General features: G+C 43.8%; 1 protein-coding gene and 1 non-coding gene across 3 annotated transcripts in view; both read right to left on the bottom strand.

Annotated features, from left to right (window-relative positions):
* The window catches only part of LOC110310235 (cyclic AMP-dependent transcription factor ATF-7), a 96,624-nt gene extending 96,136 nt beyond the window's left edge, over positions 1 to 488 (bottom strand). The window contains exon 1 of one of the 2 annotated variants that reach the window (XM_021182999.2): positions 393 to 488. The gene's annotated coding sequence lies outside the window, so the exon portion shown is untranslated. The other variant, XM_021182998.2, reaches the window with a different exon arrangement.
* Positions 489 to 2,927: 2,439 nt separating this feature from the next.
* LOC115029532 (U6 spliceosomal RNA) lies at positions 2,928 to 3,034 on the bottom strand. The gene has a single exon (XR_003835093.1). It is a non-coding gene; the product is annotated as a U6 spliceosomal RNA (small nuclear RNA).
* Positions 3,035 to 21,688: the final 18,654 nt, after the last annotated feature.

The following is a 21,688-nucleotide window of genomic DNA, read 5'->3' as shown; positions in this document are numbered from 1 at the left end:
AGACTTCGCTTCCCACAGGATTCAACCCCCCTTTCCTCGCCACGCCCTGTGCCCCCCGGGGCTACTTACCCCAAGTTCTCCCCACACTTCAGTCCTCTGGCCCCGCCTTCCTCCAAAAGGAAGGAGGCGGGAGAAGAGAAGAGGGCGGCACTCCGCAAGGTAAAGGCGATCTCCCATTAGCGCTCATGGCCGCCAATTGTGGCTTCCTTCTCTCCTATTGGTTGTCTTTAGCCTACGCCCCACCCTCTTCCTCAGACAGGCCTGGCCACCGCCTCAGCGCCCCCGTCCAACAGACTGGGAGGGGAGACCCCGGCCCGGGACGCTGGGACTGGCCAGAGTAGAAGGAGAGACTCCTGTCAGGCCACGGACTAGCTAATGTTAACAGGACTCACCCGCTGGTAGCTCCGGCGCCTCCCGCCCGCCCGCGCTCGGTCCCACAATCTGTCTCCTGCTCCTCCTTTCCCCCCTCAGCGGAGCAGATACTTTCCTCCCGTCCGGCCAGGCGTGTTCACTTCTCGCGAGAAGTGGGGGCGAGGGCGCGACTCGTGGGGCTGAGTTGGACCAGGGCCTAGGGGCGGGGCTTACTGTGAGCGTGGCTTGAGTGGAAGGTTGGGCGAGCGCTGTACACACGACTCACACGTGTTCGGCTGCAAAGTGTGGGCAGCGCGGGGAAAGCGGCCCTGGCGTCAAACGCTGCCCATCTGTCTGTAGCTGTGGAGGTCCGAAGGTGAAGCAAAGGCAGGGAGGGACTGAGAGTGTCTCAGGCAGCCCTCGGGTAAAAGGGAATGAAGGGAGCAGAGCCAAGAGAGGGACTTCAGTCACCAAGCTGGTCATTGGTTGTGTGGAGCAAGTTAAGCAAGAGTGGATCCGAGCAGATGACTGCTTGTACTTTCTTCTTTACACTTGACAGCACCTCACTGGCCGAAGCCCCTGCCCGGTGTGTGCTGTGTGTGAGCTACGATGGTAGTGTGAGGAAGTACGTTCAACTCGCGGCGGCGCCTGCTTCTAATCGCCACATGGAGGCAGGCGGATCTCTGTGAGTTCGAGGCCAGCCTGGTCTACACAGCGAATTCCAGGACAGCCAGCGCTATCCTTGTCTCGACACCCCCCACCCCACCCCCAAAAGATCATGGGTGATCACCAGTCTAGCCTTCTGAGCGAGTGGGAAATCCCGCGTTAAACAAACAATAAAAATAAGGGGGATAGCTCTGAGGAACCAAACCTGAAGTTGTCATCTGGTCTCTTGGACAACCCTCCACACCTGTGAACAACACTCACACACACACACACACACAGAGAGAGAGAGAAAGTAGGACTGTTAGTGTAGCTCGGTGGGAAGCCTTAGATTGGAGTCTGTACAGCACAGCGATTTTTTTAAAAATCTGTATTTGTTACCCAGCAAGTATTTTACTGAAATACCAACATCACATACTACATCAAAAACAAAAGCACACACAACACTGTCCTGGTCATATGGAAAATTTCTCTGACAGAATTTTTATTTTACGGTTGAGGGAGAGATAGGTCATAAGTCAATAATTATACTTACTTCAGAAAGTGAAGAGCTCTTCAGGGTAGTGAGACCAAAAGCAACTCTAAGAGGGGAAAAACACTACTGCTAGTATTGAGAGAAGTCCTCTTGAGAAATTTATTTATTTATTTATTTATTTTTGATTTTTTTTGAGACAGGGTTTCTCTGTGTAGCCCTGGCTGTCCTGGAACACACTCTGTAGACCAGGCTGGCTTTGAACTCAGAAATCTGCCTGCCTCTGCCTCCCAAGTGCTAGGATTAAAGGTGTGTGCCTCCACTGCCCGGCTATTTACTTATTTATGAATGAGGCAGGGCTTATTATGAAGCCAAGCTGTCCTGAAACTCATTTTCCTGTGTCAGCCTCCACCTAAGTACTTGTATTAAGTATGAGCCACTTGTCTGGCCTGAATATATACCATCTACATACCAGATGCCTACCTGTGGAGGCAAGAAGAGGGCACCAGGTCCCCTGAAACTAAAGTTACAAATGGTTAAGACCTGCAGTGTGGGTGCTGGGACTAGAATCAAGGTCTTCTGGAAGAATGGTCTGTCCTCTTAACTGCTGAGCCATCTCTTTAGCCTGAGGAGTTGAATTATTAAGAGACAGCCTTGAGATTTTCAGGAGAACATCAAATATAAGAGCTACATTTGAAAAACTTATCATGAAGAAGAAGCAGGCAGGTCTCTGTGAGTTTGAGACCAGTCTGTGATACACATGAACACATTATGTGGTTAAGATGGTACTTTTTGTGTTTGTGTTACTGTAAATAAAAGCTTAAGAACTGAACAGATTTAAATAGAGTTGACAAGGGATTCCAGGGATCCCAACAGCTAACTAGTTATGTTTTCTTCTTTATAACAGTAGCAACATTGTAGCCATAGTCTCTGCCCAGTGTGTGGCTGTATGGGGTAGGGCAGGAGAACGGGGGGTGGGGGAGGGACGGGTGATAATGGGCTCTATTCCCCCTTTTTGATAATGGGCTCTATTCCCCCTTTGAAGCTGTTTTCTTCTGTGTTCTAGGCACTGAGCCCAGGGCCTTGTACTCCAGCACTGAGCTAAATACCAACACCTAACACAGTCTTTCTTTTTTCTTCTTTTTTTCTTCTTTTTTTCTTTGTTTGTTTGTTTGTTTGAGACAGGGTCTGACTATCTGGGTAACTTAGAATGTGTGTTCTTCATGCTTTTCCTCTGTCTAGAGTGCTAGGATTACAGGCATGCTTCACCAGACCTGACCCCCTTCACAGCTTTTTTGTTATTCAGCTTTCTGAAGGTCCTGTCTGTGATCTTATCTAGCCTCTTGGCATCCTCTCAATGGTGGAAGAATCCAGGGGATTTCTCCCTATATAGCAAAAGTGAAATAAAGAGGGGTTTTTTTGTTTTGCTTTGTCTTTACTTTTAATTATGGAACACTTCACAGATTTCCGTGTCATCCTTGCTCAGCGGCCATGCTAATCTTCTAGGTATCTTTCCAATTTTAGTATATGTGTTACTGAATTGAGCACATGAGGGTTGTTTTTTTTTTCTTTTATGTGCATTGATATTTGGCCTACATGTATGTCTCTGTGAGGGTGTCAGATTCTCTGGAATTGGAGTTACAGAGTTATGAGCTCCTGTGTGGGTGCTGGGAATTGAACCCAGGTCTGCTGCGAGAGCAGCCAGTGCTCTTAACTGATGAGCCATCTCTCCAGCTCCTAGTATTTAAAAAATACCATTCTTTTCGTAAATAAGAAATGAGGCACTGTTAGCTTCTGAGCTGTTCTCTTCTAATCGTCAGAAGAGAGAATGGTATGGTAGAAACTGACCGTTTACTATGCATAGAAAATTGTGCATAACAGAGATGGTGTCACAAATCGGAGGGGAAGGGATCTTACATGTTATACTGACATACTTGGACATGTAATAGCAACACATGAATCCTATGTTCCATGACCTATTCTAAAAGTTTTTTGTGTGCTCATTTCCCCCCAATTTTATGTCACTAATCTATAACTCTCCTTTGAACTGCAGACTGCCATCTCCAGTTGCCCACTTAAGAAATCCATGAAGATGCCCACTGAGAATCTCACACTTACTGTGTCTAAAACAGAATCCCTGTTTTCTCTCCCACACATGCCCTTTTGCCAATGTTAGTATACAAATCCATCAGTGTTCTTTCTCTTTAAGTTTTATGGTTAGTGTATGTGACATGTATGTGTGAGTGTGCATCACACGTGCGTACACATGTGGTATGTGTAGTGCATTCCATTACATACATGTGACAACAGAGGGTATCTAGTCAGTCTTGTCCTTCTACCATGCAGGTCTTAGGGCTCAAACTGAAGTCACTGGGCTTGGCAGCAAGCACCCCTACCTAATAAGCCATTTTACTGGCTCTCTGTCTTTGAGACAGAGTCTTGTGTACCCCAGGCTGGCCCCAAACTCACTGTGTGGCCTAGGAGAGAGCCTTGAATATCTGATCCTCCTGTCTCTATCTCTGGAACACTGGTGAAAACACCGCCACTCTCTGCATAGACAATGGATGGGATCAAGTCTTCCAAGACACCATCTTTCTAGAACTAGACTCCAGAGTACTATGGAACTACCTTATAGCAGCCATTCTTACCCTGAGGAAACTTCACTAAAGGATGGACCCAGGAATCCTGAAATAAGTTGTGGCTTCCCAAACTAACCTTGACAATCAAGGACACTGGTCTGCCAGGTAGATCTTCAAACGTATGTCCTCTTACCTTGATATTCTAAGCTTCTAAACTACCTTAATGTCCAAACTATAGCATTGTCTCCTAACTTCAAGAAGTAATATTCTTCTCACAAAGCTATTCATTCCAAATGACAACCCATTTATGGATCTATTCAAAAGCTCAAAGTTCAGTGAAGTGGGAATTTCTGGTTTTGTTGGAGACTCAAATATGATTTTTTTTTCCTGGAAGCTGTCTTATGAAAGGATATTTCGCTGAAGCAGACAAATGAGAGAGGGGATCTTTTGCTGAGAATAGACACGCAGTATTTTTCTGGAAACTGCCTGGTAAAAGGGCATGTGATGTTTTGCTGGAGTGGACACTTAAGAGGACACGCCATGTTTGGAAAGTGTGTAAGTATAACCCAACAGACAGTGGATAACACTCTGGCATTGGTTCTCCTTGCTGGTCTTAGTTGGCAACACCATTGCATTGGTTCACCTTGCTTACTTACTTTGCTGATCTTTGCTTGTCGTGACTCTGTAAAGAGAAGCTCACCAAAGAGCTTCTGGTGCTGTTCCAGCTGCTTCTAGCCACTTCAGGAGACTCATGCTGATAGCTGGAGCCTTGCAGTTTCTTCTGGATTGATCTGCTGCTGCTGCTGATTCTTGTTTGCTGTTTTGCTAGTGGACTGGACTGCAGACAACAGAGATTGGAATTGCCCCAAGGAACTACTGCTAAACTATTGCCCTTGTTCTAGTAGCCATCTTCCTCCCCTACCTTTGGTCTGTGGACTGTCAGTAAGGTTGAAGGGTTTAAGAACCATTAGTAATTTAGGTTTTGAAAAAATATAAACCGGGCATGGTGGCGCACGCCTTTAATCCCAGCACTCGGGAGGCAGAGGCAGGTGGATTTCTGAGTTCGAGGCCAGCCTGGTCTACAAAGTGAGTTCCAGGACAGCCAGGGCTACACAGAGAAACCCTGTCTTGAACCAATATATATATATATATATATATATATATATATATATATATATATATATAATAATAATAATAATAAATAAATTAAATAAATAAATAAATAAATAAAAGAAAAATATAAGCCAACAGTTCAGAGTCTCATCTGAATCGTATGGACATACCCTTTCAATGTGGACAGTCTCCACATTGGCTTGTGTGTTGAAGTATGGTCTCAGTGCAGCAGTGTTGGAAGGTAGGACATGACTAGACCAGGAGAGCTCCCACCTTATCAACAGACCATTCTCCTGATGGGGTTCATTGCTCAATGTGCTGTTGGAGGGGAAGAAACTTAGGAACATGAAGCCCATTTGGAGTAATGAGGTGGCTGGGAACATGCCCTTCAAGGGTGTGTTGGTTCTTTTTAACTTAATGTGTGTGGTATAGCATGTGCATGTGTGTGTGCTCAGGTGTACATGCATGTAGAGGCCTAAGGTAGACAGCAAGTGTCCAAGATAGAGATTTATGTTTTATCTAGTTAGCATACAAAACAACAGGTTTCACTGTGGCATTGTCTTCATACCTGAGTATCATCACCGTTTCCTGTCTCCCCTCTTACTAGTTTTTCCTAGTGGTCCCCTTCTGCTTTCATGTCACTTGTCTATCTGCATAGTTATAGTTAATTCTACATTCCGTCTCTGACAGAAAACATTTGGTATTTGTCTTTCTTTCTCCCCCCATCACCCTCTCTTGTTTCCGCCTCCTCTTCCCTTCAGTTCCCTTGCTTCCAGCAAGAGTCTCCTGCTCTCAGGTCACACATGAACGAAAGCCTACAAATGAAAGGAATGCAATCTTTTCTTTCTGAGTCTGGTGTATTCTATTTAACACGATGATCTCCAGTTCTACCCATTTTCCTGAAAATCACATAGCTTCATTCTTCTTTATGGTAGATTAAAACTCTGCCATTTATGTTCACCATGTTTTCTTTATCCATTCATGTCTTATGTGCATCTAAATTGCTCTCATATTTCAGGCTCTCACAAATAGTTCCCCTGGGGATGGAGAAATGCTTCAGCAATACAAGAGCACTGCCTGTTCTTCTAGAGGACCTAGACTTGATTCCTGGCCTACACATGGTGGCTTACAATCATCTGTAGCACCACTCCCAGGAGATCTGTTATCCTCTCCTGTGGGCACCAGGCACTCAAGTAGTGCACAGACATACATGGCACATAAGAGAAAACAAAAATGAATAATAAGTGAGTAGTACCTCAATGCCCAAGAATGGGGCAGCTTACCCATCTCTTCTAACAGTCAGCTCTTGAATAAGCCTGACCTCCTTCCTGTTGACCTTCCTCTCCTGAGTACTGAATTTTGAACAGTGAGCTGATAGAGTTGGGTCTGGCAAGAAGTACCATCAGAAGCTGTGCCATATCAAGTCCATCATACCTATGCTTATGCCTGGGAGGACTGGTGTCAAGAGAAGGCACTCTTCGGGTCACTCCTGTTTGCATGCTCACAGCACTTCTGCCCCCACTGATTCCTTTGGTGGTGCAGCTCTTGTTTTACCCAGAGGGTGAGGCACTGTCAGCTTAGGATGAGCTGTTTCCAAGAGCATTCACATTTCTGCACATCTCCCCTGAGGTCTGTTCTCATGGGGTTCACTTACTTGCTCTCTGGAAGCTTTGCTTTGCATAGCTTCTGGGAGATCTTCACTGCTTCAGTGTGTTAGTTTGCTAGTGAAAAGTTCTTTTAGTTCTCCTTTATTTAGAAATGTCTTTGGGCTCAGTTGGTGGAGTGCTTGCCTTACAAGTGCAAGAATCTAAGGTCCCCAGGGCCCATGTAAAAAGCCAGGTGTAGTGTCCCACTTATAATCTCAGTGCCAGAAAGGGAAAGACTGGAAGAGTCCTTGGTCTTTATGGCTCACCAGTGTTGTCTACTGGGTGAGAGAAGTAGGAGATCTTGTCTCAAAAAACAAATGGAAGGCACCTGAGAAATGACATCTGAGGTTGACCTCTGGCCTCCACACATATGAGAACACATATCCAAGTACCCACCCACACACACACATACGTGCACCACTATGAATGTGCATACCATGGGTACATCACAGGCATTCATGTGTATAGACTGGGCTAGTCTTGAACTCACAAAGATCTGCCTTCTGCCTCCAGAGAGCTGGGACTAAAGGTACGCAACACTACCGCAGAGTCCAACATGAGTGTTTGTTTGTTTTTCCCTTTTTCCAATTTTTTATTAGGTATTTTCTTCATTTACATTTCAAATGCTATCCCGAAAGTCCCCCATACCCTCCCCCCACCCCAATTCCCTACCCACCCACTCCCACTTCTTGGCCCTGGCTTTCCCCTGTACTAGGGCATATAAAGTTTGCAAGACCAAGGGGCCTCTCTTCCCAATGATGGCCGACTAGGCCATCTTCTGCTACATATGCAACTAGAGACACAAGCTCTGGGGGTACTGGTTAGTTTATATCGTTGTTCCACCTATAGGGTTGCAGACCCCTTCAGCTCCTTGGGTACTTTCTCTAGCTCCTCAATGGGGGCCCTGTGTTCCATCCCATAGATGACTGTGAGCATCCACTTCTGTGTTTGCCAGGCACTGGCAAAGCCTCACAGGAGACAGCTATATCAGGGTCCTTTCAGCAATATCTTGCTGGCATATGCAATAGTGTCTGGGTTTGGTGGCTGATTATGGGATGGACCCCTGGGTGGGGTAGTCTCTGGATGGTCCATCCTTTTGTTTCAGCTCCAAATGTTGTCTCTGTAACTCCTTTCATGGGTGTTTTGTTCCCCAACGTGAGTCTTTATCTTTGCTTTTCAACTCTGTGCTGCTTAAGGTGCACATGCAGCACCTCTGAATCTTTGACGTTTTCTCACTTGAACCTTGTTGAACTTCTTGAATGTGAAAGATTGTATTTTATCAGCAACTCTTTCTTCAGATATTCTTCCTGCCCCCTTTTCACCATCTGTGGCATTTGATGACACCACAAACCTCTGACGTTCTTCTCATGATTGCTAGTTTTTCTTGTTGATCCTCTGGGCATCCAAAGCTTGCTTTCTTCTGTTCACTGACGCCTATTGGGGAACTTTTCTTCTGATTCTCATGTTACTATACTAGATTTTCTTTCTTTCTTTCTTTCTTTCTTTCTTTCTTTCTTTCTTTCTTTCTTTCTTTTTTTTCAATTTATTTGGGAGGAGGGGCATGTGCCACACTGGTCAGTTGACAATTTGCAGGAGTCTGTTCTCTCCTTACACCATGTAGGTTCTGGGAATTGAGCTCAGATTGTTAGGCTTGGTGGCAAATGCGTTTACTTGTTGAATCTTCTTGCTGGTTCACGTTTCAGTCCAAGATCATGAAACCCATTGCTTGTAGGTTTCTACAAGGTACATAGCACATCACAGCATGACCTTGTGACATAGTCAACTCATTTACCTTAAGGCTGAGATATCCAAGAGCAGAACAGGAAAGAGTTGGGACTCCTGTTGCAGTTAAGTCCCTGATCTGCCTCCCAGCTCCATGCTTCCAGAAATAAGACTCAGACTCAAATTATATTTACAAACACCTTGGCCATAGAGCTAGGCTATACTCTGAGTAGATCATAACTAAAGATACTTGTTTATTTTAACGTACATTTTCCCATATGGTTGGTTACCTGAGCTCGGGCATCATGTGTCTATGCATCTGTTTCCTCACTTCTTTTCAGGGCTCCTTCCCTGACACCTTCTTGTCCAGAATTTTTTTTCCTCCTGATGTCCCACCTCTATTTCCTGCCTAAGCCATAAGCCATACGGTTTTTAACTGACAAGTGAGGCATCTATACAATATATAAGACAGAGAGAGACTCCACTCTCAAATTTTACCCCTTCCAAATAGCCCCATTCTGTAGATTAAGCCTTTATTTATTACACTAGCCTTTGAGAGACATTGAAGGTCCAAACCATAGTGCTTTTCTAGAAAATTTAGACAAACTTGATAAGCATTTTATGTATGTATGTATGTATGAATGTATTTTTTGTTTGAGATGGGGTCTCCCTATGTAGTCTTGACTGTCTTGGAACTTGATCTGTAGACCAGACTGGCCTCAAACTGACAGCGATCCTCCTGCCTCTACCATTCAAGTGTTGGGATTAAAGTCCTATGCCACCATGCCTACTTAATGTTTTTAATTTTCTTTTTTTTTTAATTATGTGAGGTCCATATGTTCTTTGCAAGAGATGTTTTTAAGCATTCTATATTATTTCATGTTTATGCCCACTGAAATCTCTGCTCAGCAAGCTTGCTGGTCAACTACTTATTTCATAGAGATTTTCCTAAATGCTTAGAACCACTAAGTCTCTCAGTCTTTGCCAAGGGACTTGGTGCTTGCTGAGGCATGCTTTCAACCCCCAGCCAGGCAGTTTATGATACTCCTTCACTTCCTGAGCCTGGAGTTGAATCAATGGTAAGAAAGTAAGAACCCCTCTGGTCTTTCCTAACTACACACAGTCCTGAGTATTCACATACCTAATGTATGTGTACATTCTAGATTTCCAGGAACACCTTAAGACTCTCCAAAACCCTACACAGATACCAGACTCCCTAACTTTTCCTTGTGTGCATGTTAGTTACCTTATCTTTTGCCCCAGTTGTTATCTACTATCACAGAATGCTGCCACATTAAACAGTTGCCTCTTGTTGTTTAGACAAATGTCTCTGACATGCCCAGCATGGCCCCAGTTGAATAAGGGAATAAAGAAAAGACAAACAGACCTTCAGAAAATATGGAATCTTGTGGATTGGGTTCACTGATAAGGAAGCTTAGGTGCTTATTATATACAGTTGAACTGAGAAATAGATTTATTGTATATAGCTGAACAAGGAGGAAGACTGTCACACGCAGCTAAACAAGGAAGCTGGGCTTATGGCATACAACTAGATCAAGGGGGCAGGTTTAGCTAATCTCAATAGCAGCAATTTCTATAGGGGAGCTTTCTTCAGGTGGTAAATATCTGGGGGTAGAAATCAATGGAGGACATTTCTGCACACACTATCAACACAAGCAAATGGACCAGCAGAAGGCTTTGCCGTTCTTCTGAGCTGGGATGGGAAAGGTTTTACCATTTTACAATGGGTCTGAGACTATGGGGTCCTTAACCTGGCTGTGTACCTCTGTTTATTCAGAATTTCCTCTGTTCCCCACAGTCCCCAAACAAAAAATCTGTTCTCTGCAAGCTTCAAGTCAGATCAAATAAATATAGCCTTCTCTTTTTCAGACTTCATGTGTACTCTATTTCCTTGGCATACAGTATGTGGATGGGTGGGTGCGCAGGGCTGTCGGCATGAACTGGCATGACTCTGAGTTGGCTCTGAAGGAGTTACTTCAGCAGCTGGCGTTGTTACTGATCTTTGCATTTTTTTGGAGCAATTCTGCCAGCAGGGCCAGGTTCTGCTCTGTTCCAGTGTGTATTTCTGTTGCTATCCATATGGCAAGAAGCAGGCAGCCCCACTCTAATACAGCACTGCTGTAGTTGTTGGAAATCAGGTATATGTTTCTGGTGAGTCTGCATTGCCACCATTTGCCAAATGCTTCAAGGCTGGAGGTAAGCAATGTAGTGCATCTTAAGCCAAAGATAGAAATGTGGCAGCTGAAGCTGCTGGTTTGATGAAAAACTGTTTCAAGGGTCCTTGCAGTGAACATTGAAACCCTTAAGTACAATCTTCCAGAAAGCTACTAAACATGTCAAATTATGAGTTTGCTGTGAATGTGACTTTGAATGAACTTTGAGCCCACTCTATCCCTCTCATGGTTGCCACACTGCTGGCTGCAGGGGTTGGTTTTCATGGTTCCCACAGAACTTGGGGAGGAAGGAAGATGGGAGGAACACGTTAAAATGCCTCAAGACTTGCTGTTCTTACTAAGATCTACCATTTTCCTTGAATAAACACTCATGGATGCAAACACTTGGATACATTTCAAACTTTGTGCTTTTATTGTTTATTTTGTTTTTAATTTTTGAGACAGCCTCACTACTCTAACCCAGACTGGCTTAGAATTCACTATAGGGCTGGAGAGATGGCTCAGTAGTTAAGAGCACCATATTCTTCTAGAGGTCCTGAGTTCAATTCCCAGCAACCATATGGTGGCTCGCAGCCATCTGTAATGGGATCTGATGCCCTCTTCAGGTGTGTCTGAAGACAGCTACAGTGTACTCATGTAAATAAATTAATAAATCTGAAGAAGAAGAAGAAGAAGAAGAAGAAGAAGAAGAAGAAGAAGAAGAAGAAGGAGGAGGAGGAGGAGGAGGAGGAAGAGGAAGAAGAGGAGGAAGAGGAGGAGGAGGAGAAAGAATTCACTGTAGCCCAGACTGGCTTGAATGTGTAACAGTTTTCTGTGGAGGTCTCTGAGTGCTGGAATCACAGGTCTGAGCCACCACACCCAGCTTAATTTCCAGGGCTCTGAAGAAGCTGAACCTTCAGGACCATAGAGATTGCTTATCAGATAAAGGCTCTGGCCAAGCAAGCCTGATGATCTGAACTAGAACTCCAGAACTCTATGGCCACCACATGTGTACCATGACATGTGCCCCCCACCTCCACCACCCCCTCCCGGCCAAAAGTAATACTTTTCATTTAAAAGCCAATCTTGACAATTTTGTTTATTATGTCCACAGTAATAGTCTCAATTCACCATTTTTGCTAACGCTGTTGCTTCCAAGTGCTTTCTTATATTTTCTTTCTTCTTCTTCTTCTTCTTTTTTTTTTGTCACATTTATTTATTGTGACAGAGCAGGGCTGTTGTTCATGTGCCATGACACGTGTGGAGGCCAGAGGACAATGTGAGAGTTGGCTTTCTCTCTCTCCACCATGTGGGTCCTGGGCATCAGACTCAGGGTTTTAGGCTTGGTGGCAAGCGCTCCATCCACTAAGCCATTAGTCAGAATTCTCTAGAGGAACAGAGCTGATAGAATGAATCTCTAAATATTAAAAATGAATTTATTAGAGTGGCTTATAGGCTGTGGTCCTGTTAGTCCAACAGTAGCCATCTTCTGAAAGAAAGTCCAAGACTCTAATAGCCATTCAGCCCACAAGGCTGGATGTCTCAGAAGCTCTTCAGAATTCGCTGGAATCCTGAAGAAGTTGGTCCTAATGAAAGACTCCGAGAGGAGCCCCTCACTCAGGCCTCGGGACAATAGTGGACACCCAAGAACTCACAAGAGACCAAGCTAGATGCAAATCACATGAGGCTTTATTCGGGGAAAGCCAGAGCTCTGGGGACGACTCATATTCCACACAGGGGTAGAGGAGTCAACCCTAAGGGAAAAGGGGTCCCAGTTTTTATAGGCCCTCAGAGGGGGAAAGAGAAGGGGGGAGTAGGGGATTTCCAGATCTAAACAATGTCTATTCTCAAGAAATGGGTATGGGAGGGTGTACTGGCTAATTTTGTGTCAACTTGACACAGCTGGCGTTATCACAGAGAAAGGAGCTTCAGTTGAGGAAATGCCTCCATGAGCTCCAACTGTAAGGCATTTTTCTCAATTAGTGATCATGGGGGAAAGGCCCCTTGTGGGTGGTGCCATCTCTGGGCTGGTAGTCTTGGGTTCTATAAGAGAGCAGGTTGAGCAAGCCAGGGGAGGCAAGCCAGTAAAGAACATCCCTCCATGGCTTCTGTATCAGCTCCTGCTCCCTGACCTGTCTGAGTTCCAGTCCTGACTTCCTTTGGTGATGAACAGCAGCATGGAAGTGTAAGCCGAATAAACCCTTTCCTCCCCAACTTGCTTCTTGGTCATGATGTTTGTGCAGGAATAGAAACCCTGACTAAAACAGAGGGGTACAAAGAAAGAGTCTGGTGCAGGTGTAGCAACTTCGGATTGGCCCAGCTATGGTTGCTGGGGAGATTTTCCGACTCTTTCCCAGCAACCAATATCACAAACACCTGGCAATGGGCTTCATCAGTGGGCACAGACATGGGTTTAAGGAACGGTCAAAACATTGGCAGACACACGGGTTCGAGTGGCCAGAGCATTGTGCACCTCTATTTTTCTAAATCAGTAAAGCTAGTTCTGCTAACAATGAAATCTATCTTGCCAATTTCAGGGCTTCTGTAACCTTTTACATTCTGTCAGGATCTTTCACTAACGCCTCAGGAGCAGGGTACATTTGGTATTGAGAGCAAGGAGTAAGATGGCAAAAGGGAAAAGCTTTCTTCTTCCTTGTCTTTTATCTTGAAGTCTAGATTGAGGGTGGGTATCCTCACCGCAAATGATCCAATCAAGAAAAGTTCCGCACTTGGGAGGCAGAGGCAGGCAGATTTCTGAGTTCAAGGTCAGCCTGAACTACAGAGTTCCAGGACAGCCTGGGCTACAACAGAGAAACCCTGTCTCAGAAAGAAAGAAAGAAAGAAAGAAAGAAAGAAAGAAAGAAAGAAAGAAAGAAAGAAAGAAAGAAAGAAAGAAAGAAAGAAAGAGAGAGAGAGAGAGAAAGGATGGAAGAAAGAAAAGAAAGAAAGAGAGAGAGAGGGAAAGAGAAAGAAAGAGAGGGGGAGGAAGGGAGGGAGGAAGGAAGGAAAAAAAGGAAGGAAGGAAGGACCGATCCTCACAGGTGAGCCCAGATGCAGTCAAGTTGGTAAACAAAAATGGCCATCATTCCACTCCACCAAATCCATTTGTTTTCAGGCTAAATGTTTCACTATCATCATCAATGTCTGTCTTTCTCAAATGTTCCCCATCAGCAGTCCTGCAGAGGTTAGCAAACCCTCTACCTGTGAAGCGTTTCCAGGATCTGGGCTTTGCCACCACCCTCACCTAAACCATGACTCTCAAGTCACTCAGCATTTTCCAATGAAATCTTCCCTTCCCTCAGTTCAATATGGACATTAGAAACAAAATTGTGAACAAGGCATCTCTAAGGGCAATGGCTTTTTATAAATATAAACTAGAAAGAAGGCCCAGGCTTCCAAGGGTGTGCAGGCAATGTGGTTGCTATTGGACCAGCGATGTAGGTCTGAGAGTGACATCTAAGGCAATCTCTTGCCATTGGGAAACAAAATGGGGGAGCCTAGCTTGATGCCCCACACCAGAAAGCACAAGCCATTTATCTCTTGTCAGCCAGGAAATGGCAAGCAGGTAGAAAAACCTCTAATGCACGCTGGTAGTGCAGCTCTAGACTTGGCTGTAGATAAACCTCTTGCACTATCTCCCAAAATGTAATGTTAAAAAATATCTATTGGAGTTTATGGTCCTTTGCCCTCAGGGACTTTAGGAATGGTCTTGGGAAGGAGCAGTTTCACTTTCCACGGACTTATTGTGCATCCAGGAATTATAGATGAAGATTTCAAATAAATTAAAATAATGGCTTATGTTAAAAAAAAGTGATTTAACAAAGGTGATGGGATTGTTCAGCTGTTTCCCTATGTCAAATGCAAAGCTGCTCCTGTAGAAAGATCAGAAGGGTTTTTGGAAGTACTGGAAAACATGTGTTCTGCAAACAGTTGTTTATGATCAGAGGCAGAAATTAAAGTTGCAAGTGAATGACATTGAAATAGAAGGCTCAGTGGATACAGGAGCTGATGTAACTATTATTTCACAAAAATCTTGGAATTCAGAATGGCCACTTAAAAAGGTTTATACCAGTTTTTAGGAATTGGACAGTTATCTCAGATAAAACAAAGTGTGTGATGGGTTAAATGTATGGTACTGGGGCTGGCGAGATGGCTCAGTGGGTAAGAGCACCCGACTGCTCTTCCGAAGGTCCAGAGTTCAAATCCCAGCAACCACATGGTGGCTCACAACCATCTGTACTGAGATCTGACGCCCTCTTCTGGTGCATCTGAAGACAGCTACAGTGTACTTACATATAATAAATAAATAAATAAATCTTTAAAAAAAAAAAAAAAAAAAACAAACCTTATAAAAAAAATGTATGGTACTGTAAGGTCAAATAGGACATTTAAGACCTTATGTGGCTGACATATCAATACATTTATGGGAATGAGATTTATCACAGCAGTGGGAAACTCAGATGAATATTCTCTCAATACCAGAGACAGTCCCTAAAATAAAGGATGAAACGGAAGATGCTTCTGGGGAAGGTATTGAAAAACATCATTCAGAACAACCATAGACTGTGCAGGCTGTCCAAAAACAGGATACAATAGGGACTGAGTTTCCACATTTATAAGGAGGACCACTGCTGAAATGGCCTCACCCTTAAAATGGTTGACTAAAAAGCCTGTGTAGGTAGATCAGTGGCCCTTAACTAAGAAAAAATTGCAGGCACTAGAACAACTGGTACAGGAGGAGATGAGGGCTCAACAAATAGAAGACCCTACCAGCCCATGGAATTCCCCTGTATTTTTTATAAAAAAGAAATGGGGGGATTTGGAGAATGTTAACAGATTTAAGATTTTGAATAGAGGAATTCAACCAATAGATCTGTTACAGTCTGGAATTCCTTTTATCACCTACGACATGGCATAAAGGCTACTTTTTAACAGATATACCACACATTGCTACAGAGTAAGCAGTTGTAGAAAACTCTAATCATATCTTAAAAGAAATGCTTATAAAACAAAAAAGAAAAAATAAAGATCCCCTCCACCCCACCCCACCCAAGGATAGACTAAATAGTACACTGTTAACTTTAAATTTTCTGAATGTTAACAAGAAAGGAGCAACAGAAACTGAGAGATACTGGGTTACAGGGAAAAAATGTGGAATTAAATCATCCTATATATTATAAGGATGTGTTAACATCAGAACGGAAGTCAGCAATTGTTTTGCTTTGGGGACTTGGATTTTCATAGGAAATGCAGTGGATACCATCAAAACTAATAAAACTCAGAATTGAGCAGGGGAGGTCTTCTGAAAACTTTGGCCACAGACCCAAAAATGATCAAAGAAGAGAGCCTGATCACTCAGAAAAGCCTGGACAAGAAATGTTCAGCACCTAACCACTGACAGGCCTATGTGCAGGACTCTGGTGTCTTGTGATACAGGGCCATCTGCAATACAGAGCAACTACAGGCCTATGAGCAGGTCTTTAAGACAGACCTTGTTGAATGCACATTCTACATTCCCACATTGGGACTATAAGCCAAGGTTCACAGAGTTTGGGGCAGAGATTAAGAGATGTCATCAAGGAACTCCCGAATAAGATAGTCCAAGGGTATAAATGGTTCAGCAAGTGGTATCCAGGAAAGAGAAGCATCACTGTTAGGTTCTATCTCAGTTGTAAATGTGCTCCTTGAGAGACCAACAGAAAGATCACATCAGACACTAGATCTCCTGCAAAGACACTGGAAATAATGGAGAAGCAAAAATTGCAACAATAGCATGGTTACAAAGAACAGCTTCAAGACTGCATAATTAGTAGCTAAAACAAATGGGGAAAATGCAGTATGATTTATTTTGTGTGCCTGACCTTTAAAGGATCCCCAATGGTTAACCAACTGAGAGGAGAGGGGAGGGGAGGGGAGGGAAGGGGAGGGGAGGGGAGGGGAGGGGAGGGGAGGGGAGGGGAGGGGAGGGGAGGGGAGGGGAGGAGAAGAGAAGAGATTAAACTCAGTTCAGATAAGAGAGCACTGAGCCAGAAGAAGCTGAGCTGCGCCAGAGAAAATATTGTCAGGAGACAGGAGAAGGACCCATGAAGAATCTACAAAGTAGGGAAAAAAAAAAAAAAAAAAAAGAAGAAGCTACATTCCTGTGTGGTCCGTGTAACCCTTCACATCTCCTCACTCTATTTTCTTTACCTTGCTTCATTATTCCTCAGCTCTTACAATTATCTGACATGCTTTATTTGCTAATGTTCATCTGTCTCCTCACATCAGAAAGTAAGCTTGTGACGAAGAGACTACAATTTCATTTGTATCTACCTGGAATTTGGCCTCAGGGCAGAAAAAACTGCTGTCACTACTCGGGTTCTTCTGTAGACCTCCCCGCTCCCCCATCCCATATGTTGTAGATGTATCCTTCTTACTGAATCCTAACTTGAGAAGTCTTGTATGGCACAAATAAATAGCTCAAACACTAATTTTGTGAGGCAACACTGTTACCATTCCTATTTTATAGAAGAGAACATTGAGGCCTAGAAAGATGAAGAAACTTGCCTGAGATTGCACAGCTAGTTAGTAACCCAACCAAAATTACCTTTAAGAAAAAGTATATGGTAGAATATATTAACAATATTAGGATAAGGAAGGATTCTTTTTTTTAATATATATTTTTATTACATCTTTTCCTCAATTACATTTCCAATGCTATCCCAAAAGTCCCCCATACCCTCCCCCCCACTTCCCTACCCACCCATTCCCATTTTTTTGGCCCTGGCGTTCCCCTGTACTGGGGCATATAAAGTTTGCATGTCCAATGGGCCTCTCTTTCCAGTGATGGCTGACTAGGCCATCTTTTGATACATATGCAGCTAGAGTCAAGAGCTCCGGGGTACTGGTTAGTTCATAATGTTGTTCCACCCATAGGGTTGCGGATCCCTTCAGCTCCTTGGGTACTTTCTCCAGCTCCTCCAGGAAGGATTCTAAAACAAGAATTAAAAAAAAAAATACTCATGGGTAATTTAAAGAAAGGGGGAGGGGGCACTGGAGCAATGGCTCAGTGGTTAAGAGCACTGACTATTCTTCCAGAGGTCCTGAGTTCAACTCCTAGAAACCACATGGTAGCTCACAACCATCTGTAATGGAATCTGATACCTGCTTTTGGTGTGTGATGATAGTGACAGTGTACTCACATAAATACATACATAATTTTAAAAAATACTCATGGCCTGGAGATATAGCTCAGAGCACTGGCCTGGCTTTCATACAGACCAGAGATCTCCAGAACTACTTTAAAAAGTCATAACGGAAAAGATGGAAATAGCTGAAGGTCTTTGCATCAAAAGATACACAGGACCCCAAAAGACAGTTCAGTTGGTTAATTACTCACCATACAAGCAAGAGGACCTTGTTTCATCCCCAGCACTCAACTTAGTTACATAAACTGAGCATGGTGGCACACGCTTATAATCCTAGTGCTGGGAGGTGGATCTCTGGGCCTAGCCCCAGGTCCAGTAGGAAACCCTGTTTCAAAAGTGGCGGCTGGGAGGCAGAAGATGATTCAGCAGGTAAAGGCACTTGCTATGAAGCCTAATGACTTGAGTTTGGTGGAGAGACCCAACTCTTGTAAGTTGTCTTCTGACTGCCATATGTGCACCCAATGTCGAATGTGCACCCAAACACATACACACAAATAAATTAAATGGAAATAGGGAGCTGTGGTGATGAGGTGATAAGGTGGGCAAAGGTGCTTGCTGCTGAGCCAGATATGGGAGTTCCATTCCCAGGAGAGAAATGATTCTCACAAGTTGTCCTCTGGCCTTCAAATGTACGCCCTGGCATGTACAAGGGACCTGAGCATGCATGCACACACACATTTACATACACACACATACACACACACACACACACACACACACACACACACAGTAAGTACTTGCCACTCAAGCCTGACAACCTGAGTTTGGTTGGTTCCTAGAACCCACATAAAGACAAAAGGAGAGAACCAACTTCCCTAAAGTTGTCCTTTCACCTCCACATGCATGCGTTGGTACGTGTGCTCTTGTGCTTGCATAGACATACACACACTAATAATAAGGCATGTGCCAGGCTCTTGGTGGATTTCCAGCATCCCCTGAAAACTGATAATTAGGAAAGTGGAAGTTAAAGTACAAGATTCTACGATGCAACACTTGGCCATGCAAACTGTTAGGTATAGTAAGTGTTAGATGGATGCAGCCAGGACAATTGTTGGTTCATCTACTTTGTTGGTACAAAATAATGACAGCCCATAAAACCAGTGCTACACAAACCACACACCACACTACCTATCTATCTTATATGGAGAAGTCCTCCCCTGAGAAACAGTCACAAGTTCACAAGGAGACATGTAGACAATGTTCATCGTTTCATTTCAGTGTAATAAAGGAAATAAGAAACCATCTAACTGCTTCTCACTGGGAAATTGGCTACTTTACACTTGATTTATCTACACGGATCCATCTCAAAAACATAGTGTTGAGTGGTGCAACAGGGCCACACCTTCTAATAGTGCCACTCTCTGGGCTGATATACAAACCATCACAAATGGACAAAGCAAGACGAGAAGAAGTGAAATACTGTGTCGTGTAGTACATGTGTAGTCCTAGGCAATGGGGAGGCTTGGTGGCACATGCCCAGTCCTAGGCACCATGGAGGCTGAGTTGGGAGAATAATATAAACTGTGAGATTGAGACTAGTTTGAGAATAGCCTGAGAAAATAGCAAGACTCTCAACTCCAGCCAAACAAAAATGGTATAGTTATAATTATTGACTAAAAGTATGCAGAGTGATCCATATACTTTACAGAATTATAGTTTATGGATTTCATTATAGTGTAAAAAATATGCACAGTAGTGGTAAGCTTCCACTTTAGATGTTAAAAGAAGGGGAAAAGCTAGTAGATAATAAGACTTTGTGCCTAAATCCAATTGTTAAAAGTATTTGTTAATGTTCTTATTTTATAACCATTCACATCCCAATCAAAGTGTTTTATAATCTATTGTAGTGTAATTGATGTAAAATATATGTCTTAGTGGGTTATTTTGCTATGAAGAGGCACCATGACCAACACAACTCTTTTTTTTTTTTTTTTTTTTTTGGTTTTTCGAGACAGGGTTTCTCTGTATAGCCCTGGCTGTCCTGGAACTCACTTTGTAGACCAGGCTGGCCTCGAACTCAGAAATCCGCCTGCCTCTGCCTCCCGAGTGCTGGCCAACACAACTCATATGAAGGACAACATTTAATTGGGGCTGGCTTATAGGTTCAGAGTTTAGTCCATTATCATCATGGCAGGAAGCATGGCAGCCTGCAGGCAGACATGGCACTGGAGGACCTGAGAGTTTTACATCTTGATCCACAGGCAGCAGAAGGAGACTGTGTATCATACTAGGTGTAGCTTGAGCATATATAAGACCTCAAAACCCCGCCTCCAGTGACACACTTCCTCCAACACCACCACACCTACTCCAATGAGGCCACACCTCCTAATAGTGCCACTCCCTATGGGCCAGGGGGGGCATACCTATTCAAACCACTACAGTATAAAATATGATAGGTTTTGTGGGAACAGGGACTGGGAAGTGGGGTGAAAGTGGAGACGGAGCCCACAAAGATGCCCAGGATTCAGACTCTGGAGACCAGCATCAGAATGCAGATATAACTTTATTGTTTATTATACAAGATTATATATATCGCTTTTTAGCCACTTAGGGTATGTTTATGTTATTCAGGGTCAAACCTGCCTTGTTTAGCAGAATCTGATTCACCTATCCATAAGCCTGTAGTGAAGGGGACAATTCCCCGGGGAGATTCTGTGAAGACAGAGGAGGCAGCCACTGCCCTAGCCTCAGGTCCTTGGTGTTGTCAAACTGGTGTGGCGGGAGCCACGTCAGATCCTAAAGAGTCACAGGAGCCTGTGGCACTTTGCTCTCCATCCCACTTCCTCCACCTGGTTTATCTCCATATCCCCCACAAGGTTTTAAAAAAAATCTTTTATTTTTTGAGATTATATCATCACCCCCTTTCCCTTCTTCCTTCAAGCCTCCCATGTATCTCTCCTTCCAAACTGTATGCTGTTCCTTCTCATGTGTGTTCAGGGCTAACTAGGGCTAACCATTTGGTATCGGAGAGACGATTGGTGTGCTCTTCCCTGGGGAAGATTACTTCTCCTGCTCTTAGCTTTCCTTAGCTGCCTATAGTTCTTTGTCCATGATTAAAGCAGCCTGGGACTTTCCCCTTACACATTAACATGTTGCCCTGTTCAGGTCTTCTTTAGACAGCCATGTTGGTAAGTTTTCATGAATGTAGCTTTTGACATTTCTAGGAGACACAATCTCACAGTAAACTCCCTGACCTTCTGTCTCTGACAATCTTTCCACCTGCTCTTCTGCAATCATCCCTGAGCCTTAGGTGCAGGAACTGTGTTGTAGATGTCTCAGCTGGGGCTGGGACCCACAGCTCTCTGCATTTTGATCTGTTGTGGTTTGCTAGGTTTTTATATATGTGTACACTCATGAAACTTTGTTGGCTATGGTTCCTAGAAGTGAAATAAATAGGAATTTATCCACGAATATCTTTTTCCATTTTGTTTATTTGTGTGTGCCATGACACACATGTGGAAGTCAGAATTCTACTTTTGGAAGTCAGTTCTCTCTATCATGTAGGACCAGGAGATCAAACTCAGGTCTTAAGGTAACAAACACCTTTATCTGCTAAACCATATTCCCAGCCCCACAATTTCAGAATTTTATTTGATCTGTATATGTAAAAATTTTCTAATCTACCCTGAGTCATAAAAAGTTACAACTCGCCGGGCATGGTGGCGCACGCCTTTAATCCCAGCAATCGGGAGGCAGAGGCAGGCGGATTTCTGAGTTCGAGGCCAGCCTGGTCTACAGAGGGAGTTCCAGGACAGCCAGGGCTATACAGAGAAACCCTGTC

The sequence above is a fragment of the Mus caroli genome, unplaced genomic scaffold (genome assembly GCF_978045245.1).
Source record: "Mus caroli unplaced genomic scaffold, Mus_caroli_1 scaffold_16, whole genome shotgun sequence".
NCBI lineage: Eukaryota > Metazoa > Chordata > Mammalia > Rodentia > Muridae > Mus > Mus caroli.
Note: the sequence above shows the minus strand (reverse complement) of the source record. Positions and strands in the feature narration are given on the sequence as shown.